Raw genomic sequence first — 8,027 nt, forward strand, 5'->3', positions numbered from 1 at the left:
ATCAAAAAATCAATTTTGTCGAAAAGTGGTTATGCGTAAAACTTAACCGTTTTTTCGTTATTTTTTCAAGATTTTTCCCGACGCTTTTGAAAATTACTGGAAATTTTTTACTTTTGACGCCCCAAAGTATCAACTAGATGAATTTTTTTATTCAAAGATGGGCTGAAGTAAAAATTGAAGCATTAATACCACTCCAAAACGTGATGACAGACACAAAATTAAAAAAAAATTAAAAAAACACATCATTGTAAAATCAATACATTCATCACTCCGTTCAGAATCTAAAATGACTATAAAATATTAGTTTAGTGCAAATCTTTTGGCCAACATTAAAAAAAAAAAAAAATTAATTACGATTTATTTTTTGTTAAAACGAAATGTTCACTTTCTTATTAAAACTATTAAAAACGATCATTCAATATTTTACTACAAAGAGCAGTTTCGTCGAAATATTATTTCCGAATACTGAAAAAGTTCTAGAAAAACTATCACCGTATCTGGTTTGTATGTACTTACATTTAATTATCGTGTTGCCTAGTAAACTTTAAGATAAAATAACTTTGTAAAAAAACTTAATTTCTAACTTATTACGATGTTTGTATTTCATTATAGTTTTCACAATATTATAATCTGCTCAAAATAGTAAGATGTCGACTATTAGTGAACCCACAACTTGGTATTTCACCGGTGATGAACATGAACCATTCTTAGAGACACCCTTAAAAGGTAAAATAAAAACATAATACTTTTACAGTTTTACAGTTGCCAAAAATTACTTTTGAAACAAAACATTATTTTAAATCTTGAATAACAGATTGTAAAAATGGTTTGGTGTTTGCCTACATGATACTTGTATAAAAAATTGTTATAATATACTTTGTTTATTTGTTAAGTAGTTTGCTGTATACTTATATTGAGTGCCTTTACCTGAACGGGAAAAAAATAATATAATTATTGAGTCCCGGGTACAAACGGGAAACTAGTAGTATACGAATTGAGTCCGAAGATTATTTTGAGTAAAATATAAAATCAACACAATTAACCTCCGGAGTCCAAACATAGCGGAAATCATGCCGTGCCATGCGTCAAAAGCCGCTCCAGATGAATATACCTATATATATATATATATATATATATATATATATATATACATATAAGTATCGTTCATATCAATTTTATGACTTCCGTCAGATAATATAGTAACATATTATACTATAGGCCGGGAATTTTAGCTTTTATTTCTATCATCGCTAGTATAATAATTATCTTATTGATTTTAACCCGAAGACAAACAAAGACGAATCATGTATATTTATATTGATTAATAACAAAACAAAAAACATAATAATATTTAAATATTTAAAATTTTTAATTATTCGTGATACAATATATGATGACGGGACTTTTAAAAGCTGCCCAATACAATTTACTCAACGGTTTACTATCCACGGAATGAAAAACAACAACTACATACCTTTCGTATTTTGTTTACTTTTGGACAAATTTTTAAAAAATTACATATCTGAAAACTCACAATATCCCCCGGAAATGTGAGCCTCAATTACTTATTCATTGGCGAGAACCACCAACAGTTGTGAACCCTTTCATTCGAAAATTAATGGTATATTTTATTCAGCCCATCCAAATATTTACCAATTTATAAACATTTTGTTGAATGTACAATGCGAAACGTACATACAAATTATAAGTGTTCATATAATTAAAATACAAAAAAATATATAATAGAAAAAGAAATCGGACATCAAATGCAGCTGTTGCAAACTTGCAATCAAACACAATAACTAGTTTTGAATACATACAATGCTTATCCCATAAATTTTTACTAGGTAATATAAACAATTTTATTTTATCATTACAATCTATATTTATTTAATTATACACAAATTATTCATATTATATTATAAACACCTACATTATTATATAATTATATTATACAATATTTAAAAAAAAAAAAACATTTTTAACCATTTAGTTAACCATGTAGATTTTTTGTTACAGGCAGTCCTAAGTCTGTAAAAATAGGAAGGAAATTTTTTTTTTTTAATTTTACGGGACTCAGTTAATATTAAAACAGGGACTCAATTAATATTATACCTACATTTTCATTGAACTCAATTGGTATATACCCTAAAAGCTTAAAACAAGCCAGGATTCAATTTATCATAAAAGGTTAAACTGGGACTCAGTTCGTATGCAGCCCAATTATCATAAGGATTTTAATAGATAATAAACTAATAAAAGATAATTTCGAAATTATGATTTTTTAATAATATAATATACTAGTAAACCTTTTTTTGAATTTCTTGAAATCAAATTATTTTAATATTAAATTCTTAATATAAAAATATTTATTTTTGGAAAAATTAGAAATATTTTTATTTGATTTTCTAATAATGTAAATACTCGTATAATTAATATAGGTTAACTTAATTTATACGATCAAATATAACGTATATTACCTTTATTATATTCGTCGTAAGCTTATTCAAATAAAAAGAAACGATAAGAACGTTCAATGAAACACGCAATAACCATATACAAGGCCAAACACTATATATTTTTATTCCGATCCAATGTTTATTGTAGCATAATAATCATAATATCGTATTATTCCTCTGAACGTTTTCTTTTTATATATATATAAAAAACCCAAAATGTAAACTTATTGTCTCTCTTTAAACTTGAAGTCAGTTTATATGCTTTTTTTTAGAGTGTACATCTGAGCAGATACAAGCAAAACTGGAATATTTAATAAAAAATATTTTGCTTCTTAGATGCGAATGCGAAGTAATAGAATTGAATTCGATAAAAGTACAACCCGAGCTTATCACTTCAAGTAAATTACTAATATATAATACATTTTCAGGAATCAATAATATAAGTACTATATTACATATACAACAATCTCATATTGTTAATGTTTTGGCATACAGACACAATCGATGTTTCGTGGATGCCCTTCGTTTTCGATGATTTACCTCCAGTCATCACTAAAATCCCAAAAATATCGAAAGAAAAGCTTCGCCAGTCCGTGATTTTGGCAAAATCAAATAAATCGGTTCTTGGTAGCATGTATAGTGTCGTTAATAATGCAATCACAGTGAATAAGTACGTTTAGTTTAAGCCATTTGTTAAGATATTTTTTATTCACTTCGTTTGACTCGTCTTGCAGTATATATGCAATTATGAACGCGTACAAAACACATTTACATTATGCGTATACTTTGGTTTTTTTCCAATTTTTCAATTTTTAAACAAATTATGAGAATTTTTAATAATTCATAACCAGGGTTGGAAAACTTAGACAAGATGCTTAAAAAAAAAAGAATCCAGATATAATAATATTATTGTACATGGTAACTATATTTCATGGTCTTATGGAGTAGCAAACGATATTCATTCTCACGCAAAATAATAATAAGTAACGACGATAATTTAAAGTCCGTAATTGCAGTTCATTTTGTAAAATTTTTCAAGTGGGTTAATCCTTTAACTTTTAAATTGTTTCGAACTTTTTCCAAATAAAGTTTTAATACCGTATCGTCCGTATCCCAGGAATAGTCACCATCAATTTAATTTACTGAAAACATTAAATATTTTGGATCATAAAACATAGAAATTAGCATTTAAAATAATAGTTACGTGTGCAAAATCAATCTCTTATAATCATAATTCTATATTATGACAATATTACCTATTATGATTTAGTTAATTTGTTTGGAGATCCATAAATCATATTTGTATGGATTGTGCGGTTTCTTACAGAATATCTATACACCAAGTGATTGCCGAAGTAGAGAAAGCTGTAATAACCTTGGAAGAACAATTTGATAAATTAAACGCCAAAATGATTAAGAACCTCGATAAAATTGAAATCGAAACTGAAAACATCGAACTCGAAATTAATAGACAACTTCAATACATCGAAACCTATAGGTGTGTATGTACCTAATAATACTCTTTATAATATATTTATGTAATATTTTAATTTATTCAACCGTAAAACCTAGATAAAATAGTTGACTACTGACCATGTATAATAAATCATATTTATTATTATCTATATCTACCAAATAATTGTCGGTCTATAACTTATTAATAAAAAAAAACGATAAGTATTATTATAAATGGTAATTGTTGAGTGGTGATGCACTGACTATATGTACTATATTAAAATAAAAAGCTCTGAAATGTCAAAAATATGGACGGTTACAATAATTGTGTAAAAATCGTAGTAGGGTAGGTACTTTGGTAACCGTTAAAATATAAAATATAAAACATCCATAATAATATATCAAAGTCATCTTTCGCATGAAATATGTTAATATTTATATGTGTATACGCGGAGTTATCGAGAATAAGATAGTGTTACAGGAACACAACAGAACAATAATTTCAATGTGAAAATATGACTGAATTAAGTGTAAATTTGGGTCCATGGTGCTGAACATTATCCGTCCTAAGTTTTGAGTGTATTACACGCAAATACGTGTATTTATTGTATTATCTAAATACGTTAATACCTTACATACAGGACAAACGTCTTGGTGGCCGGCGTTAACAAATTAACTAAGCGCATACCGGCCGAGAAATATGAGAAATTTATAAAAAAAAAAATTATGTCGAGTTCAATATACCTGAACGATATACAATTCAAAATAATAGATGCCCTCGCCGAGCAGGAGATGCTGCGCGAAAGTTACGTGACTTCGAAACATATACGGAACACGGTATTCGAAGCGGACATGCATAACGTCAGGATACTGAACAAAAAACTATTGAAAGAACAAACCGACATAATAGAGAAGAATAAAAAACTTAAATACCACCTAAGTATGCATAAAATATTTCGTTAATAAAATAAATAAATTTATTTTTTAAATTTCTATTTAGGTGTCGTTCGTCAAAATTGTTTGGTAAAAAAATATTATTTTAGAAAATTCGAACTTGGTTTAATCTTACCAACATTGGACGCAGAAATTAAACATTATAGAAATAAATTACTAAGACAAACACCTATTACTCAAAAGGTAATAATCATTCATCTGCAACATTAATCTTATAATAAATATATATTTTCATATACCTTCATTAAAAAGAAATCTATTCAATAATATCGAATAGACTCAAATATCTAATAAAATAACGTAACGCATGAGTATAAAAGTAAAAACTATTACTATGTAATTTACTTGGTGATCTATTCTAAAATTTAGATAACTGTAGAGGAAGAAAGTCACAGTAAAAATAAGAAAGATAAAGGCGATAATGATGATGATGATGATGATGATGATGATGATGATAATGACGAAAACGATGAGTATGAATTCAATGAAACTGAAGTAAGTACATGTGGTTTGAAATTTTTAATATGTATTTTATTAAAATTAACATTACACCTGAATATTGGAAATAGAAAATAAAAAGCAGATATAGCTTTGATCATTAGGAAACAAATATTTTATATTATATCAGTAATAATTTGTGTATTTATATTACATGCATGTATATATTATTATTATAATTGTGTGTGGTTCTAAACTTAAAAATAGTAATTTATAAATATCAGTCATAACATTATGATATATGTTTTATAGTACATTATTATATTACCTATTACATTATAATAAGAGTATATTTTTTTTTTTTTTAGGATGAACGGATTGATCACTACCTTAAACTTAAAAGATCTATAGAAAAGACAGAGAAGGATATTAAAATGATGAAACTGAAAATAGATCGAAAAAATAAACTTGTAGAATTGTATGAATCAATATTGAGAAAAAAAAATATTGTTGTACCCCAAATTACAATATAAATCCTATGTTATTGGTTTAAATGTATTACTATTTGTGCATTTTAGGTTTTGAACGGAGCGATGAATGTATTCATTTTACAATGATGAGAGTTTTTTTTCTGTTTATCAACCAGTTTTAGGCAGTAAAAATGCTTCGAAAATAGGGGTAGTTTATATAGAAAATTGAATCTAGTGATTACGAGTACTTTGGGAGATCAAAAGTAAAAATGTTTAACACTTTTTTTTTAAATCAAGAAAAACAAAAAAAAATTAAGGAAAAACGGGAATTTTTACACAAACCCAATTTTTAACAAAATCAATTTTGTTTTTTAGTAGAACTCAAAAATAAATTACCGTAAACACTTGAAATTTTCACGAAATGTTAATATAATTATTTTCTATGTATGATGTAATATTTCAACTCTATTTGAATTATTTATAGAGATGAAAAATTTTCAAATTTGTCAAGTTTTTTTTTTAAGAAATGTTGATTAGAAAATATTTGCTAATACAAAGCGTATATATATTATTACAATATACTGTCCGACTGACTTGTATAATATAATTTAAAGTGTGTGTCTGCGTTATTGCAATTTTTGTTTCTAAATTTAATACCATTATAAGATCCACATAAAATCTTAATGTACCTAAGTAATTATTAATTTGATATTGTTTTTTTTTTTCATTGCCGTATCTTATTTTGTAGTGTAGAATCAAAGTAAAATTAAAATATTTTAATCTAATTTGAATCATAATAAAGCGAAAACATAAAAAATCTATTATTATCAACACAATTATCAAACTATTTTGGAGACAAAATTCAGTTAATATTATAATATATTTCTCCCTGATATATTATTTAGTTTCTATTTCAATAATTAGCGATTATGTGTTATGTACAAACCAATTAATTTAATAAAAGGCGTTTTTATAGGCAAATTCTATTCAATGCTTTTATTTATAAAAGTAGACAATTATCTAAAGACAAAAATTGATTGATTTTTCTATTACTAAGCTAAACAAACAAACAACACATTTTTCATTATATAGTTAACTTGAAATAGTGAATATTTTATGTATATTTTTATATTGAAATATACAGATTTAAAAATGTTTAGTATGTAGTCAATGTTTAAATATTACTGTAAATTCAATATTTTCACAAATTCCTATTTTCTGCATTAACCATTTTAAATAAAAAATCTTGTAAAATTGCATAATTGTTAAATTTTCGATATTTCAGAATTTTATTTTATTAATTTGGGTCTAAAAACTTGATTTTTTAATTGGATTAGTTTTGTGGTAAATTTGGTTCGTATAATGTGATAAATGTTTCGAAAAAAAAAACGATTGATGAGAAAATGTTTATCAATTTTCTATTATACGACCGAGATGCGACATTAAGAGTCGACATTTTATCTTTGGGTGTGACTATATTGAACTGCAACGACTTCAAAGATGGTTTGAACAATATTCATAATAAGGAATAAGAATTTAAACGGAATTTCAAAAACCGCAATAAACCCAAATTTGTTCACCCAAATCGTTGAACCCGTATATCAGCAATAATTAGTTATTATTGAAATACACACGAAAAGATCAATTTCGAAGGTAATCGGTATTTTATTATTATATTTATATTACTACTTCACACAATTTCATAGCTGAACATCATAATAACAACATTTAAAATATATACCTATTCGCTTAAATTCAATAATATTAATATAAGTGTAGCGTCTGTAGCCTGTAGTATTTAAAAATTTATCATAATAATAATCAAATAAAACATTACACTTTAATACCAATTAATCCTAGTCAATACAATATATTATTATTCCATTAAAAATTACGGAGTATTTACATTTTGTAATCGAAATCATGCAAAATGCAATAGCCAATAAGTTTCTTTCATTTTATTCCCCCCCATAGATTCTTAAATATTTTATTGTTGAATTTGCTTACAAAATTTCAATCACGAAAGTTTAGCCAAATAACATAATAATACTAAATCTTCATTTTTAAATTACTGAAAGTAATAATGAATTTATTATTAAACTTGTAAAAGACAAATAAATGATCGAGAAAAAATTAAACTGTATTAACAATGATTAAAAATAGCGATTATAGCATACGCCCACCACATAGGGTATGATACAGCATTTTATGAAATTTCCCATTATTATAACTTCAAATTTCCCAAACCTTA

The 8,027-nt window shown here is 25.7% G+C and overlaps 1 pseudogene; it reads left to right on the forward strand.

Annotated features, from left to right (window-relative positions):
- Positions 1–647: 647 nt before the first annotated feature.
- LOC113558014 lies at positions 648–5,891 on the forward strand (annotated as a pseudogene).
- The last annotated feature ends 2,136 nt before the right edge of the window (positions 5,892–8,027 follow it).

Source organism: Rhopalosiphum maidis, chromosome 3, assembly GCF_003676215.2.
Source record: "Rhopalosiphum maidis isolate BTI-1 chromosome 3, ASM367621v3, whole genome shotgun sequence".
Lineage (NCBI taxonomy): Eukaryota > Metazoa > Arthropoda > Insecta > Hemiptera > Aphididae > Rhopalosiphum > Rhopalosiphum maidis.